The 24,562-nt window shown below is 44.8% G+C and overlaps 1 pseudogene across 1 annotated transcript in view; it reads right to left on the reverse strand.

Moving 5' to 3' along the window:
• LOC144134288 (PI-stichotoxin-Hcr2n pseudogene) overlaps nt 1-21,077 on the reverse strand; it is a 55,045-nt pseudogene extending 33,968 nt beyond the window's left edge. The window contains exon 1 of the transcript XR_013315124.1: nt 21,017-21,077. The product of XR_013315124.1 is annotated as a PI-stichotoxin-Hcr2n pseudogene (transcript). The remainder of the gene's footprint in view (nt 1-21,016) is intronic.
• Nucleotides 21,078-24,562: the final 3,485 nt, after the last annotated feature.

Raw genomic sequence — 24,562 nt, forward strand, 5'->3', positions numbered from 1 at the left:
GTGAGTTAAACGTTAGCGGAAGTGCGCTATGCAGCGCTTCATAAACAATATGGAGATGAGTCAGACGCTACCAGTGTGAACTGAATACGAAACGACTAACAAGAGAATGTTTTCTGGAACCTTACATTCACAGGACAATGGAAGACTGGTATTTTGCGACGAGCTGTAAAGCAACTGCTGGGATGTAGGCTAAAAGCAAAATTTCCAAAGTTGATAGCGTGCACTCCTCTAAATGAGCATCGTTGCTGCAATGCTCGGTTGGCCATTTTCTAGCGATGTACGACGTTACTATTGCGTACTTCATAGCAACCAATCTTTCCAAGCATGCAGTGCGTTGTACGCTCCTCCCAATATGTACTATGCCCGTGTTTATTGTTGTTTGTGGATCTGAGATAGGATATCGTTAAGATTTGTTCCATTTAAACACAAATATGATATTATCATTACGATGCCAAGTTAACAAAGGCGAGCGGTAGACGCTGTCTTAAATAATTGTGCAAGAAAGCACAATACGATGATTCATACAACCAAATGAAGCCAAATTTTGAACCAAGCCCCATATTTCTTTATAAATAAAAAATTTTGCTTGCATGCGCAAAGTTTCAGAGGCTGCCTGTTTTTATATACGAGCAAAGAGGAGTAGATGACGTGAATGGAAAGGAGGTTGCAATTTAAGTGCTTGTGTCGGAGTGATGAAAGCAATGTCCATTTGTTACATGCAAGTTGCAAAAATAGAAATTCTTAAGCACAGCAAGCACGTTTGCTGTCGATATGGCTGATGAAAAAGCATGCGCCTGAGTCAGTGGCGCCCAGACCATACGAGACGTTTTCTACTTTGAGTGGCCTTTACGAATATGATTAATTTGTTTTCGATAGAACTGATAAAACCACATATACTTAATTAAGCTGCGCCCGACCTTAGCATACGATTTCTGCTTGGAGTCGTTTCAGGAACATGATTCCTTTGTTGTCGAAATGGATCATAAAACAACATGCACCTGATTAAGCTCGGCCGAGCCGATAGCACACATTTGCTTCTCGGAGTCGCTTTCACGAACGTTACTGCTTCGTTGTTGATATGGCTGATAAAACAAACCCAGCTGATTCAGCGGGGTCGATACCATAGCACACGTTTGTTTCTTAGAGTCGCTTTTACGACCGTTGCTGCTTTGTTGTCGATATGCCTTACCAAACAAATGCACCTGATTAAGCTGAGCTGAACGTTTTCCTCACGTTTGCCGCTTGGAGTCGCTTTCACAAGCGTCACATTGAATCGGGCGGTGGCTTGAAGCACCGCCCGATTCAAAGGGCTCAACCTTATCCATCCATCCATCCATCCATCCATCCATCCATCCATCCATCCATCCATCCATCCATCCATCCATCCATCCATCCATCCATCCATCCATCCATCCATCCATCCATCCATCCATCCATCCATCCATCCATCCATCCATCCATCCATCCATCCATCCATCCATCCATCCATCCATCCATCCATCCATCCATCCATCCATCCATCCATCCATCCATCCATCCATCCATCCGTCCGTCCATCCATCCATCCGTCCGTCCGTCCGTCCATCCATCCATCCATCCATCCATCCATCCATCCATCCATCCATCCATCCATCCATCCATCCATCCATCCATCCATCCATCCATCCATCCATCCATCCATCCATCCATCCATTCCATCCGTCTTAGGGGAGCCTATGACTATGACAACGCTGTTCAAGAGTATTTGTGGGACATACTGTTAAAATACTGTTATATATATATATATATATATATATATATATATATATATATATATATATATATATATATATATATATATATATATATACACTACACACACACACACACACACACACACACACACACACACACACACACACACACACACACACACACACACACACACACACACACACACACACACACACACACACATATATATATATATATATATATATATATATATATATATATAAAGGTAACAGAGTGCTTATAAAGTGAGAAAAAATGTATCAGGGCCTATAGATATACAGCGGGGCTTAAGCAAGGATGTCCTTTGTCTCCTTTGTTGTTCATGTTGTACCTGCAAGCGTTAGACCAAACTAGAGAGGAGCGGATTAGGCATCAGCCTTTCTTTTTTCAAGCAAGGAGAATGAATGAAACAGTCTTTACCGGGACTAATGTACGCGGATGATACAGTGCTAATGGCTGACAACAAGGAAGATTTGCAGAAGTTGATAGACATTTCTGGTACAGATGGAGATAGATTAGGTTTGAAGTTTAGTAAGTAAAAATGTGCAGTCATGATATTTAATGATGAAGGCGGCGAGCATAGAATACAGGAGCTCACGCTAAAAGTAGTGGATGAGTACAAGTATCTTGGGGTGCGGATAAATAATGGTGCTGAGTATCTGAGAAAGCATGAAAAATATTTAATGAACAAAGCTAGTAGGAATGCAGCTGGTATAAAATATAGGGCACTGTGATTTTACAATAGGTATGAAGTGGCAAGAGGGATCTAGAAAGGGTTGATGGTTCCTACTCTAACTTTCGGCAATGCGGTCCTGTTCATGAGACCAGATGTTCAAGGAAGGTTAGAAATCAAACAACGCGGCGTGCGAGGGCTAGCCTTGGGAGCACATAGCATTACACCAAATCATGGGGTAGAGAGTGATATGGGATGGGCGTCGTTCGAGAGCAGAGAAGCTAGCTGTAAGATAGTATTTGAGGAGCGATTGAGAAAATGGAGGAAAAGAGGCGGGCTCGGAAAGTTTTCAGATACCTTAATATAATGAATGCTGACACGAAATGAAGAAAGACAACTAGAAAGTTGGCAAGAAAATATCTGGAGAGCTGTAGGTTGCAAATCAGCAATTATCAGTGAAGAAAAAGGTTAAAGAAACAGAGAGAGCTTTGTGGGAAACAGGGATGCTTACGAAATAGGACCTGGGAACATATCGGATCTTTAAGCAGGAAATTGCCAAAGAAAATGTCTATGATAATTGTAGGGAAGCTCTTTGTTGTTTCAGGCCAGGACGAGAGTTTTGCGGACTAAGACATGTAGAGTTAAGTACGACGAGATAGACACGTTGTGTGCTGCTTGAGGAGAGGAGGAGGAAATGGCTGAACAATTGATACTTTTCTGTAAAGGGCTTCACTCTGCAGTGGAAAGCAGCGCGGCTGATGTATCCAAAGCATTGGGGTCTACGAACAGTGAAGGAAAAATTGATTTTAAGCGGGTAGAAGTAACCAAGCGAAGGTTATCTGATTGGTGGCTAAAATGAAGACAAGAGTATAATTTCACAAGTCATGACATGGTGGCTTCAACCACCGCCCGATTTAAAGGGTTCAGCCCTATCCATCCATCCATCCATCCATCCATCCATCCATCCATCCATCCATCCATCCATCCATCCATCCATCCATCCATCCATCCATCCATCCATCCATCCATCCATCCATCCATCCGTTACCCATCCGTCCGTCCGTCCGTCCGTCCGTCCGTCCGTCCATCCATCCATCCATCCATCCATCCATCCATCCATCCATCCATCCATCCATCCATCCATCCATCCATCCATCCATCCATCCATCCATCCATCCATCCATCCATTCTGCCATCCATTAATCCATCCATCCATTCTGCCATCCATTATTCCATCCATCCATCCATCCATCCATCCATCCATCCATCCATCCATCCATCCATCCATCCATCCATCCATCCATCCATCCATCCATCCATCCATCCATCCATCCATCCATCCATCCATCCATCCATCCATCCATCCATCCATCCATCCATCCATCCATCCATCCATCCATCCATCCATCCATCCATCCATCCATCCATCCATCCATCCATCCATCCATCCATCCATCCATCCATCCATCCATCCATCCATCCATCCATCCATCCATCCATCCATCCATCCATCCATCCATCCATCCATCCATCCATCCATCCATCCATCCATCCATCCATCCATCCATCCATCCATCCATCCATCCATCCATCCATCCACCCACCGATATGGTTGACAAAACATCATCATCCTCATTCAGCTGGGCTCAAATCTTAGCACACTTTTTTTTTGCTTGGAGTCGGTTTCACGAACGTTAATGCTTCGTTGTACAGGGACTTGCGTTTTTATGTGCCGGATTAAAAAAAAATTCCGATTGCCAAAATGCTTATAGAGAGCAAACACACTCTCACAAGGTAGAATATGATTGCCTAAGTTATTTGAGATCTATATAATAATCGATACTCGCCTCCATTTGGTGGAATTAACGATGAACATTTTTCGACTACGAGTACTGTTTTGCAAACGCGAGCCAAACAGCTGGTCTCATAGGTTGCGCCTTCCGCCGGACGGCAAGTAAAACGACGTCTCGGCTCGGTGGATGCGAGAAGCGCGCTCTCTAAGAAAATTATGTTCGTCTGCCCTCCGGAATTAATATCACACGCAACATCACTGCTGCTTCTCCTAAATACTGCGGAGATAATGTGACATCAGGACAACTGCACACAGTAATAACTGATAAGTCGTCGCTTGTGAGTAGAATGTTCATTCGGCTTGTGGGACGGCCTGTGAGACCGGCTGCTTGGATCGCATCTGCAAAAACTGTTCTCTTAGGCGAAATCAATTTCTCGCTAATTCCACCAAATACTGGCAAGTGCCTATGTTTATTTACATCTCAAAGAAGTTTGAAAATAATATTGTACCTTGTGAGCGGTGTTTACTGTCGATCAGGCCAGTATTTTGCGCACAAGAATTTGTAAATTCCGGCACATAAATACATAAGGCAATGTAGATATGGCTGATAAAACAAATGCACCTGATTCAACAGGGCCCAGACCATAGTACACGTTTGCTGCTTAGAGTCGCTTTGAGGAACGTCAGTCCTTTGTTGTCGATATGGCTGATAGAACTGCATGCACCTGATTCAGTTGAGGCCAATCCCTGGCCCACGTTTGCTGCATGGAATCACTCCAATGAGTGTTATTCCATTATTGTCGATATGGCTGATATAAACGCATGCACTTGATTCTGCTGTGCCCAGACCATAGCATTCATTTTGCCTCTTGGAGTCGCTTTAATGAAAGTTACTCCTCTTTTCTCGATATGGCTGATAAATGCATATGCACCTTATTCAGCTAGGCAGAGACCATAGAACACGTTTGCTATGCATGCCTAACGTGCAGCGCGTGAAGGCAGTCGGAGTTCTCAGCTCTAAATCATTTTGGTGCACGGCGGATGACGAATGTGGAGATTCTCTCAGGGTGTCAAGGGCGTTCACCGCCAGTGAAGGCCTTACATGGTTTGGTTTGGTTTATTGGGGTTTAACGTCCCAAAGCGACTCAAGCTATGAGAGACGCCGTAGTGAAGGGCTCCGGGTATTTCGACCACCTGGGGTTCTTTAACGTGCACTGACATCGCACAGTACACGGGCCTCTCGAATTTCGCCTCCATCGAAATTCAACCGCCACGGCCGGGATCGAACCCGCGTCTTTCGGGCCAGCAGCCGAGCGCCATAACCACTCAGCCACCGCGGCGGCTCCTTACATGGATTACATAGCTTTGCTGAAGTATGGTGAAGATATAAGAATTGAAACAAATTTGGCAATAAAATTTGTGCTTGCAGTCTATTTAATTTTCTATGACATGTCATTACCATTGAACGTTATTTTTGTCTCGAATTATATTCGTAATTGGAGCTCAAAAATTATGCTGAATTTCTGAATAAAAAAAGACACACACAAACGCATTAGAAATACTTCTGCCAGATTGTTATAGGAATCCGCCCGTTTAAGTTTTAAACCAATTCCATAGAATGTTCTGTTCGTATATAACTATATCTAACAATATTCCATGTAACGATGCAACAATACGTAAAACATTGCAATCATGTTTCGAGGAATGATGCCTGCAAACTATGTTATCGAGAGGAATCGGCAAGGGCGATATTGATGCGAGCAAATACCTGACAATATCTGAATGGCAATATACCTATGTAACACCATGAGTATTCTTCCATCTGAACAGCTGTATGCGATTTTAGTGCCAGTCACGCCAATACTGTCTTTACTCGAATATGGTCCTCACCAGCTGTTGTTTTATTTTTCTAAATAGGATCTTTATGCAGTTGGTAATTTATATGCGTAAAAAATAACGAAATATTCAACGAAACTGGTCTAAAATGTAAGCAACGGTTGGGGTTTGAAGCTATCCGAAAGGAAGCTGAAATTACATTCTTTTTTCGAAGAGATTCAAGTGGTTTTTGGAGCGCTCATTGTGAACACAGCTTTCGCTATAATAAATGCAATGTTAGAAACGTTTACATGACGTTCATGTATTCCTTTCGAAAAGTAGTGATTTTTTATGTTGGTCTCAGAGGAACGTATTGCTGGAGTCACATGCGTAAGTTAAACGTAAGCGGAACTGTGCTGTGCAGCGCTTCATAAACTAAGTGCAGCAGAGGCTGACATACACGGTGTGAACAGAATACAAAGCCAGTAACAAGAAATATTCTCCTAGAGCCTTACATACACAGAACAATGGAAGACCGTTTTATACGACGAGTAGTAAAGCAAGTGCGTGGAGTTAGGCTAAAAGCACAATGGCCAAAGTTGATAGCGTGCAGTGCTCTGAGTGTGCCTGGTTTTAACTATGCTCTATTGGCGATTTTCTAGCGATGTGCGACGTTACTATGGCGTACTTCACAGCACCCAAATTTTCCAAGGATGCAGTGGGTTTTATGCTCTTCGCAATATGTACTTTACACACGTTTATTGTTCTTTGTTAATCTGATCTAGGATATCGTTAACATTCGTTCCATATCAACACAAATATGATGTTATCATTGTAATGCTAAGCAAACAAAGGCGAGCGGAAGACGCTGTTTTCAATAATTCTGCAAGGAAGCACAATACAATGATTCGTAAAACCAAATCAAGACTAATTTTTGAACCAAGCTCCATATTTTTTTTGAAAGAAAAAATTTCTGCTTACATTAAAATTCTGCTTACAGTTTGAGAGGCTTCCTTTTTTTCAATTATGATCAACGATAAGGTGTTAATTAGAGGGAGACTGTAATTTAAGAGCTGTTGACGGAGTATGGAAGTAATGTTTGTATTTACATGCAAGTTGCAAAAATAGGAATTCTTAAAAACAGCAAGCGCGTTTGTGGTCGATATGGCTGAAAAAACAAGAAACACCTGATTTAGCTGCGGCCAGACCCTAGCACACATTTTCTGCTTATAGTCACTTTTACGAACGTGATTCTTTTGTTTTAGATATAGCTGATAAAACCACATGAAACTGGTTCAGCTGTGCACAGACCATAGCAAAAGTTTTCTGCTTAAAGCCGCTTTCACGAACATGATTCTTTTGTGGTCGATACGGCTGATAAAACAACATGCACCAAGCAGCGAGCTACGGTAAGGAAAATGATGGGTGCAGCATAAAGAGACAGGAAGAAGGCAGAGTGAGTCAGGGTACAAGTGCAGGTTTGTTCCTTGAATAAAAGAAATGTGCTTTGGCAGAGGGACTGACGGGATCCTATTAGAATGCACTCGTATGAGGGAGGGGCAGAAAGATAGGTAGTTGGAAGAGGTGAAGAAATTTTTGTGGATAAGGTGGCAGCAGCTGGCATAAGACAGGGCTAAATGGAGAGATATGGGAGAGGCATTTGTATTGCAGTGGGCGAGCTCAGGCTGATGTTGATGACGTAGACCTTGACTACGTGTGCACGAGCACTATGGATATTAGAATGGCGTGTAGATAAAGCGAATATGTAGGCTGTTAGAGGAAAGCGGGGACAATTTTTATAAACGACAACTGGATCAACAAAGGCTGCACACTAGTGCCAAGGCAAACGCGTTAATAGTTCTCGCGAGGTTAGTATATTTCTATGTGAAAGCTAATATGGCTTGCCAGACTGTTTGGCGCCTATGGGCTGCTGCCAAGTGTTCCGCGAAGTATAAGGAGCCGGTTGAGCCGTTTTTGAAACTATTGAATTAGCTTCTGTCACGCATAGGCGACGTGTACGGTGAGCTGTGCGACCTGTGCTTAAAGTAAAGGGGGTTTTGGGTTTTTTTTGAGGCCTGACAGGTAATAAAAGCAGATATAGAGCCCGGTGCTAGCCTGTAGAGACCAGTTCGATTGCGAAGCAGGCAAACACTTTCTATTCTACTTCTGAGTGGCGGTTGGAACATTGCTTCTCTATCGTTTCGAAAATTTCAGCGTAAATTTTAGTAAAATTCATTAATACTCTTCCTAAAACTCGAGACGAAGCAAGACAATAAGGTGGCAGGACTACACAGAAGCTGAAGAAAATGGAATCCCGTGCCCTCACACCACGAATTGGTCCAGAGCTAGCCACTGGGCTGGACAGCTACACAAACACATCGATCATACTGGAGAGCCTGGGGTGCGTTTGTTTTGTGGTTTGTCAAAAATTGAGCACACAACGTCTTGAAAACTGATTTCTCACCTTTGTATAAAACGATGTGTAAAACAGGCCACCAGGCGCTTTCCATCTATTCTTCTTTTTTTTCGTCCCCAACTGCGCTCGAACCACTGGGATCCCATTTCAATTTCGCATGACTTTAAACACAGTGGATGTGTACAACGTGTCCTGCGTGGGCACGACAGGTATGTTATGTCATAAGACTTCATATACCACATGACATCACCGAACACAAAGTGACGACTGGAAGTGGCGCCATTAGCTGGATGTGGCCCGAAGAGCCTCGACGTGCTCCTTGTGCTACTGTAACCCAGTCTGGCCATTGTCCTTTCGTCCGATATTATGTTTAAAGCGCCTAATTTCGAAAAGAACCGATATAAATACCCAGACTGTTTTAACGCAAACGGTAGCGAGAGAATTTTCGGGGTATAATACTGAGGAATACCAATTTGAGTAGTTTTTTCTCTGAGTCGCGATAGCGTGGTGCCTTTCTTGTACTTCGAATAAATCCTAAATGAATAAAAAAAAACATATACCCACGGTTATGCGCTCTCACGTCACGACATAATCTTTATGCAACGCGCCCATAGGGAAGGAACGTTTTTACATAAAGCGACAAGTATAAACCGTCTATCACTAGCAGTTATAGTGAAGAGAATATCGAGGACAGTTTGCTGTCGATAAGGGTGACCTTAAAGTGTAGCAGCTGCCCTTTTCAGTACAGATTACTGCGTGATGCGCCATTAAACAGCGACGGCGCATTCGTGCTCCTGCTGTAGCATCATGACTCGAAGAAAGCAAAGTACCCGAGCCAAGCCCATGGTTATTGGGGAATCAAAACCATGACTGACGGCCAGTTTATATACTGTGACTTTAAGTATAAAATATGTTCCATTGGCGAGGGTTTGAGATTCCAACACTGATGTGCAGGAGCACAGTCCAGAGAAAATGTCTAATATCTGGCGGATTTTGTTTTAGCGGGAAAAGAAACGACTTTTGAGGCTCTTTGCAGAAAAGATCGGAATTTGGCGTTTGTCAGCCCGGTCTGTGTCCAACTTATTCACTTTGTGCTAAATTTAGCGATAAAAATATTTGTCCTCATATGAAAAAATGTTTTACATAACAATATGGTGCTCTGCGCAAGTCGAATCATCGTATGGCGTGTTGCAATTTTTTATATGTGTCTGGCAATATCAGCAGGAACCGCTAGCATGAGGAATATATGGAACGTGTAAGTAATTTTAAGACTACAAGACAGCTGTTTCTCTTTTAAGGATCATCTAGCATCCGGAACGTGCAATAAATATTGCAGTTTCTTGAATTTTTTTCTGTTTACAAGCAAAAATTAAAAATTATAAGGAATCCTGAAATGATCCTTATGGGCATATCCCAGTGCAATAGATCTGTTGAAGAGGTCTTTGTGGGATTTCGAGTCATATTTGAAGGTTCTGCGTGGACCGTAAAATTAAGAAATAAGTTTGAAAATCGCTGCTAGCAGTAGCTCAAAGCCGATTAGGACGACTCCCCTCACCGCGCGTCCCCTAACCCCATGACGTCAGTGGGCAGACGGGGTGAGCTTGAAGGCTGGCGCTTCCCTCCACTGACGTCAATGGGGTAGGGGACGCGCGGTGAGGTGAGTCGTCCTAATCGGCTTTGAGCTACTGCTAGCAGCGATTTTTAAAAATTATTCTTAAATGACAGGGTCCACGCAGAGTTTTCAAATCTGACTCGAATACCCACAAACACCACTTATACAGATATGTTTCACTAGAAAGTGCCCATCAAAGTCATTTCGGAGTCCGTTTAAGTACCAAGATATTAACGTACGCATGATAAAAGTATACAGGAAGATTCCGCGAACCTTGCCCACCCTTTTTAAATGTAGGCCTTTGGAGGCGTAAAAACGTTTTTTTTTCATAGTAATACCAACGGTGGCGCAGTTTAGAGCCCAGCTGAGGCATAGAAACTAGCAGTGGGGAAGCAATGTATAGTACATATCTTTTAACAAACCGTCAAGGCGACTTGGTACGCACCGAGAGATTTGTAGGTGGTTAGTGTTAGTCTCGGCATGAGTTTTAACTACAAAAACATGACAACAGTGGGTACTGTGGCGGAACTGAATCTAGTGAACTAGGCCCATGACGCTTTTGTATCGCCTTCGCCACTGCTTGCCGCGGCTCTAGCTTCTCAACCGGCCAATACCACGCCTGTTGAACGCGACATTCTGCGGAACGGTATTGTGGGTTCATCATCAACATCATATTATTAATAAATGCATAAATGCTGTTTTACAAAACATGTTACGCCACAGGACAACCCGAACCTTTTCTCGCAAACCACCTCCCAAAAACATATCTAACACATAAGAAGCGCCGCTTACAACAGCATCTATCTAAACTTTATATCAGGGCACAGCTGCCATTGTCAGTCGGAGCATACTTAGCGTGACCGTCCTGTGGAATCTTTTATGACCACGCATCAGTGGCTCCAACGAAACGGTGAATATCTGCGGTAGTAAAGAAACGGCGGATGACCGGCACCGACTTGCCGCTTGCTAGCCTCGGAGCCCACTACAGGTCAGCAACCTGTCGCAGGGCTCAGCGCCCGCATCCTTGTTAAGGAGCCAACGAGAGCCGAAAATTCTCTGATGTTCTATCACCATTCTACAGTGCAACATCCCTAGTTACGATAGGGCTCCAGTGAGTTAGGTGTCTCGGTTTTTAGAACTAATTTCAGTCACCATCTGATAGAAATTACCGAACTTTGAAGGAAAGCCAGGCATGGATGGTACGGTCTAAACAGTGGGGCTTAAGTTTGATTAGGAGGAAAAAGAATGTGCAGTAGCTGTCTCACTTCTTGTACCTTAATTGTACCGTTTGTGAAGGGTGACGAAGTGACTGGAAGATTCTAAACAGAAAGAAGTACCGTAGGGGAGGGCTGGGGATCAATTTCAACAAACTGGGATTCCTAAACAGGCTCCAGCGGCACTCATTTCTCATAAGAGGAAATGTAGAACACTTGGATGCATCAGAATGACCAAAGTATGAGCAGACAGCGCACAGCACATGGTCGCATTTTTCATTTCGCCTCCATCGGACCACGATCGCCACGGTCAGGATTCGATTCCGGACCATCGTGTCCTGCAGTCAAATGCAGCAAAAGCACACTCACCGCAGCGTTCCGTGAGGGGAGCTTAAGTGGTTTTTCGTTTGTTGGGTTTAACGCGTCACGCGACGCGCGGCTTACGGGAATAATAATAATAATAATTGGTTTTGGAGGGAAAGGAAATGGCGCAGTATCTGTCTCATATATCGTTGGACACCTGAACCGCGCCGTAAGGGAAGGGTAAAGGAGGGAGTGAAAGAAGAAAGGAAGAGAGAGGTGCCGTAGTGGAGGGCTCGCAATAATTTCGACCACCTGGGGATCTTTAACGTGCACTGACATCGCACAGCACACGGGCGCCTTAGCGTTTTGCCTCCATAAAAACGCAGCCGCCGCGGTCGGGTTCGAACCCGGGAACTCCGGATCAGTAGTCGAGCGCCCTAACCACTGAGCCACCGCGGCGGGGTGCTTACGGGAACGCCTGGCGCCGGATTATTTACTGCCATTGATTTACTGAAACGTATACGTCCATTCAACTTCACGCGTTGCTAAATGTTTCGGAAAAGCTCGATTAATGAGAAGTTCGACGGAACAGAGGATAAAGCAGCCTGTAACAGTGAAGGCAAACCCTCGTACGACGGCATTTAGTTTTATAAATCTATACTACATAATCAAGCGTTGCATGAGCTTCCGGTAATAAAATTGTTTCAGAAGGGAAATGAACAACGCCTTGGTAATTATACATGTGCATTGTCGTACTTTCGTTAGGAGTGTGCCCCGATAGCTCAATGTGATATCTTTCCTGTTGCGGCAGTCGAAATTAGAAGTGCTGATTATTCCCCCCAGCTGCAAGTTAAGACCCATTGGAGGCACATTTGAAATCCTGAAAGTTTTTGCTAATAGCGTGCCGTGATGGCAGAAGAAAAATGCACTCTTTTCTTTATTTGCAGAAAAACCTCTTAAATAAGGCCGTCATAAACCGTTATAAGGCCTACTTCGTGACTCATCATGCCTTTATATGAGCCAGTTGAACTTCTTATGTGTACCTTTAGTCTTTTAAGGTCGTTACGCAAAGAAATTCCTATATGTTGGCAGATTTCAAGCGATCCCTCTTACGAAACCAGGAAAGAAGAGCAGAGTGATCGACACCATTTCTGCGCTACCGTAAAACACTAAGCCGTTCATTTTCGGAACAGTTGGCGTTCATTTTGCAAGCATGTCTTGATATTTCCTCGCACAAGATACTTGATATTTAAGCACATTTCATTTCATCCATAAATGTTTAGAATCTGCCTTGTATAAAAGCATTTCAAACTTTTCAGGTCAGGTCAACAAGAGTGGTGCCGCGCGACAAGGCGCTACATGCACGGGTGGAATTCGCGTGAAAAACTTCGGCATTTTTAAGAGTGCATACAACCCAACCTATGTGGTTCCCCATGCCGGAACGCACAGAGATGCTAAACTCAATGATCGAGAAGGTGAACCCAATATTTATCTCCTACGGTGCACTACAGTGAAGACACAAACAGTCTCTTCGACGCTGTGTGCAAGGCATAACATAGAATACGCTGGCACGGCTCCATAAATTACCTAACGCTGGCAAGCGCTAAGAATTAGGAATAATCCCTTTTATGGAGAGCGCAATAAGTATGAAACGAATTAACCTCAGAGTACGGTAAAGAACTCAAAATGTAGGTAGCAAGAAAACCGGCAGTAGAATAAGTCTATCACTAGTTCGATACGCCGCCTGTTCTTCAACTATCAGCAGTAGTAATTGGAGCGTGCGAATAGGGGATGTGAAAGCAAGTTAATCGTTTCTTTGAGGAGAATAGAAATGCCTCAGTAATTTAAATGTAATCTTGTAAGTAGCACCCGATAAACCCCAGGCGGCTGTAGGTATCACCGCAATCACTACATCGCCGAATGAGCAAATGACGTGGCTGAAACGCGGCGAAAGAAAAAGCTACGAACTTCTGAATGTGCGAAAATATCAGTGCCATACAAAAGTGTTTTTCTGCAGTGTCTCACACTCTCCCCCTTAAAAGTTATTAGCGCGAGAGCACTAATCCATAGGTTCAGAGCCTAGCAAAACCGTCTACCGTTTTTCTGTCCGAGGGCGTCTTGTATCGCACAAAGTCTTACGGCGGCAGCACCTTCCATTCAAGGGCTGTGGCTCGAGAAGAGCAAACTGGATCGCATAAATTCTGCGGTGGCAGTGCCTTCTAATTTTTTTTTATTGTCTGGCTTTGGCACATAAGATTTAACCAAAAAACACTCAACAAAAACACACAATACGGTATGTACATACGACACTGTTGTGATCAGCCAGCATGACTCTGGCTTCGTCATACTAAACTTCACGAAGCATACAGAGCGGCTGTAGCCTCGAGAGCCACTCAGGAGGCTCCGCAGCGGCTTTCTGGATGGCCGGAAAGCAGTCCATTCTTTTCCGAAAATAAATTCGGGGGGGGGGGGGGGGGGGGCTGTGGCTCTGGAACAGCAAACCGGATAGCATAAATTCTACGTTGACAGCACTTTCTATTCAAGGGCTGTGGCTCGAGAACAGCAACCTGGATCGCATAAATTCTACGGTGGCAGCACCTTCCATTCAAGGGCTGTGGCTCGAGAACAGCAACCTGGATCGCATAAATTCTACGGTGGCAGCACCTTCCATTCAAGGGCTGTGGCTCGAGAACAGCAACCCGGATCGCATAAATTCTACGTCGGCAGCACCTTCCATTCAAGGGCTGTGGCTCGAGAACAGCAACCTGGATCGCATAAATTCTACGGTGGCAGCACCTTCCATTCAAGGGCTGTGGCTCGAGAACAGCAACCTGGATCGCATAAATTCTACGGTGGCAGCACCTTCCATTCAAGGGCTGTGGCTCGAGAACAGCAACCCGGATCGCATAAATTCTACGTCGGCAGCACCTTCCATTCAAGGGCTGTGGCTCGAGAACAGCAACCTGGATCGCATAAATTCTACGGTGGCAGCACCTTCCATTCAAGGGCTGTGGCTAGAGAACAGCAACCCGGATCGCATAAATTCTACGGTGGCAGCACCTTCCATTCAAGGGCTGTGGCTCGAGAACAGCAACCCGGATCGCATAAATTCTACGTCGGCAGCACCTTCCATTCAAGGGCTGTGGCTCGAGAACAGCAACCTGGATCGCATAAATTCTACGGTGGCAGCACCTTCCATTCAAGGGCTGTGGCTCGAGAACAGCAACCCGGATCGCATAAATTCTACGTCGGCAGCACCTTCCATTCAAGGGCTGTGGCTCGAGAACAGCAACCTGGATCGCATAAATTCTACGGTGGCAGCACCTTCCATTCAAGGGCTGTGGCTCGAGAACAGCAACCTGGATCGCATAAATTCTACGGTGGCAGCACCTTCCATTCAAGGGCTGTGGCTCGAGAACAGCAACCCGGATCGCATAAATTCTTCGTCGGCAGCACCTTCCATTCAAGGGCTGTGGCTCGACAACAGCAACCTGGATCGCATAAATTCTACGGTGGCAGCACCTTCCATTCAAGGGCTGTGGCTCGAGAACAGCAACCCGGATCGCATAAATTCTACGTCGGCAGCACCTTCCATTCAAGGGCTGTGGCTTGAGAACAGCAACCCGGATCGCATAAATTCTACGGTGGCAGCACCTTCCATTCAAGGGCTGTGGCTCGAGAACAGCAACCCGGATCGCATAAATTCTACGTCGGCAGCACCTTCCATTCAAGGGCTGTGGCTCGAGAACAGCAACCCGGATCGCATAAATTCTACGTCGGCAGCACCTTCCATTCAAGGGCTGTGGCTCGAGAACAGCAACCTGGATCGCATAAATTCTACGGTGGCAGCACCTTCCATTCAAGGGCTGTGGCTCGAGAACAGCAACCCGGATCGCATAAATTCTACGTCGGCAGCACCTTCCATTCAAGGGCTGTGGCTCGAGAACAGCAACCCGGATCGCATAAATTCTACGTCGGCAGCACCTTCCATTCAAGGGCTGTGGCTCGAGAACAGCAACCTGGATCGCATAAATTCTACGGTGGCAGCACCTTCCATTCAAGGGCTGTGGCTCGAGAACAGCAACCCGGATCGCATAAATTCTACGTCGGCAGCACCTTCCATTCAAGGGCTGTGGCTCGAGAACAGCAACCCGGATCGCATAAATTCTACGTCGGCAGCACCTTCCATTCAAGGGCTGTGGCTCGAGAACAGCAACCTGGATCGCATAAATTCTACGGTGGCAGCACCTTCCATTCAAGGTATTTGGCTCGAGAAGAGCAACCTGGATCACGCAAATTCGACCGGTGGTAGCACCTGCAATCTTAGGGCAATGGCGCACCGCTTATCTGTGCACACTTCGCCAGGAGTGCTATGGGGAGCATGAGAATGTTGAAACATTCTCTTTTACTTTTTTTCAGACAGTATTAAAAGGCTTGTTCAATTAATCTTTTTATTTTGCTTGATATGGCTAAAACACACAGTGCAGCAATGTGCAGGAGGAGGACCGGGTATTTTCTTGCTAAAGTGTTCTTGCTTGATCATGGGGAGTTGAGAATATTGCGACAAGCGCCTTCGGGGTCTTGGTGAGCTGTAAGAAAACATGTGGAATTAAGAACTACACTGCAGGCCTGATAATTACGTCAAAAAACGTGGTTATTGCGCAAAAGAAGTGGCAGTGCATGCCATCATCCTTCTACGGACATTCATTAGAAGCCTAACACAAACTCTATTTGTAGGATTCACCATCTCTGTGCGCATATACTGGCCATCAATACAAAGCATACCAACTTTTCGCGGAAACTATAGACCAGCTTTTGCGTAGAAGTATCTAAAATAATGAGAGGGCATGGCTTGTTTCTTCCATTTCCCCTAATATTTAGCGGCAAAGCCGGGTTTCTTGAAAGCCGTGACTTGGGAATGTGTATAGTTAATGCAGCTCACCTTTATTTAAAGCATCAAATTTGCCCATTCGTTTATTCCGGGTATCGATTGCATTATACAACTTCATTACACCCCAATCATACCTAAACATGATATAATTTAAGAGTGCAACATAAAATTAAATATATCCCCAGACCACTTGACGGCAGACTTGCATTTTTATCCTATCGATTTCTGATTATCATCAAAAGCGTTCCACATTGGTTTTCTAAGGCAATCTAAACTCCTCGATGTGATCGATTGAAACACGTTAAAAGACAGCTTTTTTTCACATCAGAAGAGTCGACCATTACGTTCAATATAACCGTAACAGTATCTTGCAATTTATGAGTCCTCAAAATTTTTGTGTGAAACTGTTGGACATGAACTCTTCCTGTTGGGTTGCAATAGTCGAAGAGAGTGCCAAGGAATAAAGATTCCTATGAGGCGAGGTCCATGTGGACATCAGTTTAGCGCTAGGTCATTACACAGCTCATTAGCATCGCCTTTATTGAAGATTCTCCGTCTTCTTGATGCTTGGTTTGAAGTATCGCGTTTCTTATTAACTGTGCGTCAAGCGTAACAAGACGAAAGGTCACTCACTCGAACATTTAGTCATGCAGGCTGTACAGTTGGGAAAGATGTTCTTATGTCCGCCGCATCCGCCCCACAAGAAGGGACCGCAGTAGCCGTATTTCGAATCATAGTACCATCTTTCAAGTGTAGGCCGCTCATGTCCGCATTGTCCTTCCTTTGGCGGTGTGTTGCAATATTTTGGGGGTGTGTACCCTGCGGTTAAAATCAACTCATGATTTTAGAAACACCTTGAACCGATGTGACCTTAGCAATTCTAGGCTTGAAGATATATTTTCTACACTCTCAGAAGCTTTTGAAAGTTTATTTGAGATGATATCTATTGTTGCTATTGATTTATGGCGAATACAGACATAGTCGAATTACCTCAAGTAGAATGCGCTGCATATTAAACTCATCACCATAGTTTAAAAAAGCCAGGGGCGCCAAGGAGAGTGCATCTGAGCGGTGTACTGCGGCTCTTACAGGATGCGTAGAAGCCCGAGATTTCGAAGTGGTAATGATTACAGTTCCGCTCTCCTTAAAACCCATTCGAACGCTTATTATGCATAACCTGCCACGAAACATGGCTCTGAAGAAAACACCGTTTTTCTTCGAACTTTTTTCAAATAGTATGCTTTCCTGCAGGCAATGTTGGACGCAGGTTGCCTAATTTATTCTTCTCGGCTGTTTTGAGTTCTGTAGAATAATTGTGTAACACAATAAGGCGGCCTCTCAACAAAACTTGCGAAGTCATTACTGGAGCGTTGCTTGCAGAAATTTGAAGAAGGTAATTGAACTAATAATACCAACCTTTTTATCAATAGAGATAACCTAATAGTATAATTTGCCTACTTACTATATCCCAGTGTCATTTAGCTGTTCAAGTCTATTTACTAAAGCGTCTGCCGGGGTGGTAACGCTAACTTTTTTTAGAATAATGTCAATTTCGACGTAGGGCGGAGCATGGCCGGCTCTTTTTTATGGCAATACGCACGTATTCGAACCACTCAGGTTCAATATTCCGGAACCATCAGCCGATCGGCACATGGCCACATGTTGCCCTTTCCAACTAAATGTGCCCGGTGATAAATTTCTGCAAAACGCTGGTTTTCCAGGACCTGCCTTCTGTCGAGAAAACAGGATTGATGCTATGATGACAGCATATGTGTATTCGACGTCTCCCGCACAATCCCGGATGTTTACAGGAGGTGACAAACCTAGAAATCTGCTACCATGAACAGCATTCTGACCGCGCCTACTGCAGGATAAAGGCGTGCCATCCCCGGCCTCCGTACAACCAGAAAATTCTAAACCTCCTTCGCGCACCTAACTTTCTGCCGCCCCCTGCTCCGCTTGCCTTCCCTTGGTGTCATCCTGTCTGCTACCCTTAAGGTCCATCGGTTAGCTGGCCTTCGTGCTACATGCCTTGCCAAAACTCATTTCCTCTTCCTGATTTCGACTAGGATGTCAATAGTTCGGGTTCGTTCCTTGGCCCTCTCTGCTGTCTTCCTTTCTAATAATGTCACACCTATTATTTTCCTTACCATAGCTGGCTGTTTTGTAATCAATTCGAGTTGAACCCTTTTTTTAGCCTCCATGGTTCTGCCCCATATGACTGCTGGTATGATACTGCGGTGATAGATTTTTCTCTTCAAGTCTATTGTAAACTACCAATTACGATTCAAGAGTACCTGCCAAACGTGCTCCAACATATTGTGACGAAGAAGACGACGAACTGCGCAGTGGCGCGGGCAGGAGCGCTCGCGCTAGGCCGGCAGCCATTAAATCATCTCATTTCCATCGATCATCGTGTCTCTTCGGCTGGCCGCCACGTAACATTTGGTGGAGGTGCTGGGGTCCCTTCATCGCCATCCTGGTCCCGGAGCTTCGGCGTCCTGCGCCTGCCGTGGTCGTCGGCCGTGTGTGCCTTGGCCGCACCGCCCGGCTGTGCCCAGCCCGCCAGACCTGAACCGACCTCGCCGCTTACCCCAGCCCCGTCCACCGCCCCGACCACAACACACGACGAACTGACCACGTTGCCGCGACCGGAATGACCCGACCGACCCGAGACGCTGCCCACACGTGAGGACACCGCCCCCCTGCCTCTGCCGTTCGGTGCGTCCAGGGACCTCGGCCGTCGGCTCCTGGCAACCTGCGGCCCGGATGCTTCGTGGACCGGGACTCATTCGCCGATCGTCTCATTCACCGTGGCGGCAAGCCCTTCACCTCCTTCTTCTGTATCCAACCATTTTACAATCCCATCGTCATCTGCAGCATTTCATCTTCAGTGCCGATCTTCTCGTTCGCGATCGGGACGATCGCTCGGTGGCCCCGAGTAGTGTGACGAAGAAGACGACGAACTGCGCAGTGGCGCGGGCAGGAGCGCTCGCGCTAGGCCGACAGCCATTAAATCATCTCAATTCCATCGATCATCGTGTCTCTTTCTTTGGCTGGCCGCCACGTAACAATATTCTTATTCTTCAGATTGTTATGCCCTTGTGATCCGGATTTGTAATCACTATCTGGCTCCCATCACCATTATAATGAACACCACAACCACAAACGACCAAGTGTCCTCATCAACACAAGGGCCTCTTATGCTAATATTGAGCTGGTCTGGTGCTATGCCTTCCACAGCCTGTCGTATCAAATGCGATTTCCTCATCCCTTCTACCCCCCTAGTGTAATGGAATCGATTGCGCTTTTTTTCTTGTTCCCGCTCCGGTTTAAGGATAGAGAGCCAGTTGTCACGTGTACAGGTGAAAAAATACAGTCGCGTAATCGGTGGAACGCCGATTCCCTTCTACACTGTAAATAAGAATTGTACTGTATAGGAGTATAAAGTGGGGTAAGCTGGCTGTCGTCTAGCACACTGTATTTGAGAGGCAAGGTATACTCCCATGTCACGGGGTGGATGTAGGTTGTTAAACATGAGGAATGCTTACTGCTGGCAACGAACGGAAATATTCTATCTTGAAAACATGCGAATTTCTGTAAGTTTCGAATAATTTAATCAAAGTTTCCGGTTGTGTTTGCTAAACTCAAGATCTCCGGAGCGGCGTTTAAAATCCTCATCTCATTGCTGACTGCATAAAGCTAGTTTGCTGGGCAATGAAAACATGCCTCCGCTGCCAAAAGCAGGCATTCCGGACATCTTATGACTGAAATAACTCCGGGATATGCGCATGATACCTTGACCTCACAATGTGGACGCAAGAGGTCGGCTTATTTCCTGTGGCCTGTTCGTGTTTTGAAGGCGTACAGCCCGTAATGACTCAGTGGCTTTCATGTTGGGCTGCTGATCAAAACGTAGCAAGGCCGATCCTGCTCGAGGCGGTCGTATTTAAGAGAATGTAAATGCAAATACGCTCTTTTGCACCACGATGTCGGATCATGTTAAAAAACTGAAGCTAGTCTAGAATAATTTGGAGTCCTCCAGTTAGGTGTCCCTCATATCTGCGTAGTTTCTTTCGAAACGTTAGACCCGACAATGCACAAAATTGGGCACGCCCTTTTCTTGATTTCGGTTACAGATCGTTTAGTACTCTAACCTGCCGTTTCTAATAATGTTTAGGTTTGGTTTATAGGGCCTTAACGTCCCAAAGTTACTTGGGATATCACGGAAACCTTAGTGAAGGGCTCCGATGGACTACCTGGGGTTCTTAAACGTGCACTGATATAGCACAGAACACGGGCCTCTAGAATTTGGCTTTCATCAACATTGGACCGCCGCGGTCGGGATCAAACCCGTGTCTTTCGGGTCAACAACCGAGCGCCAGAACCACTGAGGCACTGCGGTGAATAGTTTCTAATAATGGTCGTGCACTTTTCCTCATAGACCTAAAAGGAGGCGAGTTTCTACAAATGTCAAGCGCACCGCCAAAGGACATATATCTCAAATAAAATTTCAGACAAGCTTACCTTGCACTAATACTACTGTGAGACAGAGCAGGGCGTACAGAAAGCAGCTTGGTGTCTTCATCTTTAGAAAAGCTAGGAAAAGGCTTGTCCTAGTATAGGGCTTCGCGGTTGGGTTTATATACGCAAGCTAAAGCAACATTTCGAGCGACGTTGCTGGTGAAAACGTGCGCAAGCAGCCTTTGTGATGCCATGAACGGGAATTATAGCATGATAAACGTCTACCGATTCTCGTAAGATTCACGTTAAGGACAGCATATATCTGCTAGCTTTGCTGCTGCACAATACAACGCCTAGTTTTTGCGCCCGTTGTCACAATAACATTTTTTCAAAGCCTATATGAAACGACAAAGGAAATTTTGCTTCAATAATTCCTGTTCAATTCAAGAGGCAAACTTTCTGGCTTTAAGCATGCACTGTTGTTGTCAGACGACGTCATTACATAAAGCCTGAACTCTTTTTTTCTTGCTGCAGGCATTGTGATGCCTTTATTTTAACTTACGGTTGAGAAACCAAGGAATTGGATTATATTTATAATCTTTGATGTTCTGAGCACGTTTGCAAGGCTCCCAGCTGGCAGGAAAGAAAAAAATACAGCGTACATGATGTATCAGGCAAAGCCATTCTTTGCTGTAGGTTTGTAAAAAATATCTTATATATCTCTGCATGAATTTCGCTCCTCGTTCTATGACGTTAGTGCAGAGAACAGAGATTACGTATTTTTATCTTTACTTCGTTGGCGCTCTGCATTTGCTTGCAACAGAGAAGAGGAAGACGAGACGAGACTTCGTATTATATCCAAGCATATTAACCCTATGAGTACGTAGTGGTGCCTAACAATACGAAACACCTGGGATATGATGCGTATTGTGCTACCTTTCTGCAGGCGCGTGTTAAAAGTCTAAGGTAGGCCCTATACCTGTCATGAACGTTAGGTGGTGTTATGGGCACTTTTTTCACAGGAACCCTTAGGGCGACAGATATCTCAATGCTACTGTTGTGAAGAGGTTTTTGTTATGTCCTTACGGAAGAAGTATCATTGTTTAAGATACATTTGTTATTTTTGTCCGTTTCGTTCATCGACCGTCCGAATTTTCAAGCCGAAGGGAGCAACACACGTCGTGTAAAAGAAAGTTCGCTGCATTAATTCCTATAATGCCGTTTCAGTAGGCGCTACAATGCATTTGTTAGGTTCAGGGAAACAGGGCTAAGGGGACGGGGAAAGGAATGAGAGGGCACAACCAACTTTATGGCCGCCATATTAAATTATAGAAACCAAAACTATGCCGCCTTTTCGTCACCTGACGTTATACACAAATAATTTCACGTCTATCCACCATATTGGACAGTGACGTCATCTTTGGCATGCGGCAGGTGGTTGTTTCTACAATGGTATTTCCGATCGCGCTACAAGTCTCAGTGCGAGTTGGGCTGTCTTCTAGTTGAAGCCACAGATGTTGTTTTGATTTCAGGGTGGTAGGAGACCTCACGAAATCTCGATACTTGATGAGTAGTTGCTGCCACAGATGGCGCAGTGATCAAGGGTTGTAGCAGACCCCATAAATCTCGAAACTTGATGAGTAAGACCTAACGCTCTTAAAAAACGAGAATTTCTACAAGTTACTCTTTGCGAAGTAAGGGGCTAAGGAGGGTGCATGGCAGTGGCGAGTCACTCTTGTAGTAAGGGGGTGCACGTAAGGGCTCTGATCAATCGTGAGTTTGTGATTAAGTAGGAGGAATAAAAATTTTAGTCTTAGAGAGTTTCGTCTTTACTGGAGATTGTTAATACCATTAGCTGCCATTAGTCGGGATACCGAATCTGTGCGACCGTACTTGGAATAGGTGAAGCGCACGGCCTTTCTGTCAATTTTCTCTGGAGCATTTACGTTGCTCATCGTATGGGGGTCTCACACAAGGCTGGTGTATTCGAGCTTAGGCCTTATAAGTGCTTTATATGCTAGAAGCTTAAACGGTGCATAAGCATCTTTCAGCTTATGCCCACGTAGGCATGGCATGCGAAAGGCGCAATCGGAAATAATAATAATATGAATATTTTCAGCGCCTAAATGCCATTGACACATCTTTTCTAGCACGCTCTCGAATAAAATTGCTGAAAACTCATTCGCGTCTTCTTTCTCCCCAAAGAGGATTTTCTTATCCTTCCTCAACCAGTGCATAGCCGCGGTCACTAAGTCACCTTTCATAAGTCTCGATCTCCTGCGTGCGTTCTACATTTCCCGTTTCATTTCGTTGTTCCTTTTTGTTTACTTCTTCCGTTCTTACCATTCATTTTAGTTTCGTTCAGGAATAATTTACCTCAAAATCTCTCTGTGCCGCCCAATTCTTGGCTAATCCCCCTATGGGGGCATGTGCCATATTATGTGGACAACAACAAGAACAAGTCGCCTTTAGATCGTCTTTGTGTGCTGCCGACAACGGCAGTTTTCAAGAAGAGTTACTCGTGCTAGATGTTCGCCAGCATATGGATACTACGCCGCGCATCGGGCGGCGTTTCCTGAGTTTTACCCCGTGAGGATCAACATAGGCTGATTAGCACAGAATCAATGTGTCGTGTGTGCCGAAAAAAAGTTTTCGCCTTTACTTATTCCGCAGGCTGTGAAGCTGGTTGATTCTGAGTAAAAAAAAAATGATCAGCATTTCTAGTGAAATCCTATTGAAACCACAAGCAAGATTAAACAACGCGCTTCGGGTAAATCGCACAGCGTCTAGAGCTAAATTTGGCTAACGACAAATGACATGGAACTTTGCGCTTGTTGCCAGATCTGCAGTAATAATCCGTCTTATCCCGCAGATAATCAGTGCCCATATTTTATTATTCTTTAAACTGAGCAGTGGAACAAAATGCTGATATATGTTAAATAAAGCACAGTTGGTCACCGCCAACTTTTCTGGCATTGTTATTTTAACAGGTAAAAAATATACGTTGGGATGGAAGTTAGACACTCTCCGATTCCACAAAAAGGGAAATTTGATGTCACGAAAGAAACCAAAACATCGTTCTCTTTTATTCTGACATCCCTTATCTTCTAACGGTTATAGAAGAAACAGCAAAAACCCTATTTCTGTTTCTGGAAATTTTGACCATTCGATTCCTATAGGCAAAAGTTCGTGCGAAAAATCTAAAGAAATACGGCATTGCTTGCCGTAGGAAACAATCGTAATAACTTCTAGTAGTGGTAAGGTGATAATTTATTCGAAAGAAAGGATATAAAATCTCAGCAAGCATAGTTCTCAGAAGGCATACCTGTTTTCCTACCGACATCTGTTAATCCTGGACCCTGAAGTGCAGCTGCAGCTTGGTACCTGCCTTGCACGACCTTATGCAACTTGGATTTGTCGATTGTGGCTTACAGTGGTAGCGTTATTCGTTTGTTGTCGATATGGCTGATAAAACCTCATGCATATGATTCAGCTGAGCCCAGACCATAGCGCACGTTTGCTGCTTTTATTTCGATAAGCGTGAAAAAAAAAAAACCGCAAGCACCTAATACAGTTGGCCCAGCCCATAGCATAGGTTAGTAACTAAGA

This window comes from Amblyomma americanum, chromosome 5 (assembly GCF_052857255.1).
Source record: "Amblyomma americanum isolate KBUSLIRL-KWMA chromosome 5, ASM5285725v1, whole genome shotgun sequence".
Lineage (NCBI taxonomy): Eukaryota > Metazoa > Arthropoda > Arachnida > Ixodida > Ixodidae > Amblyomma > Amblyomma americanum.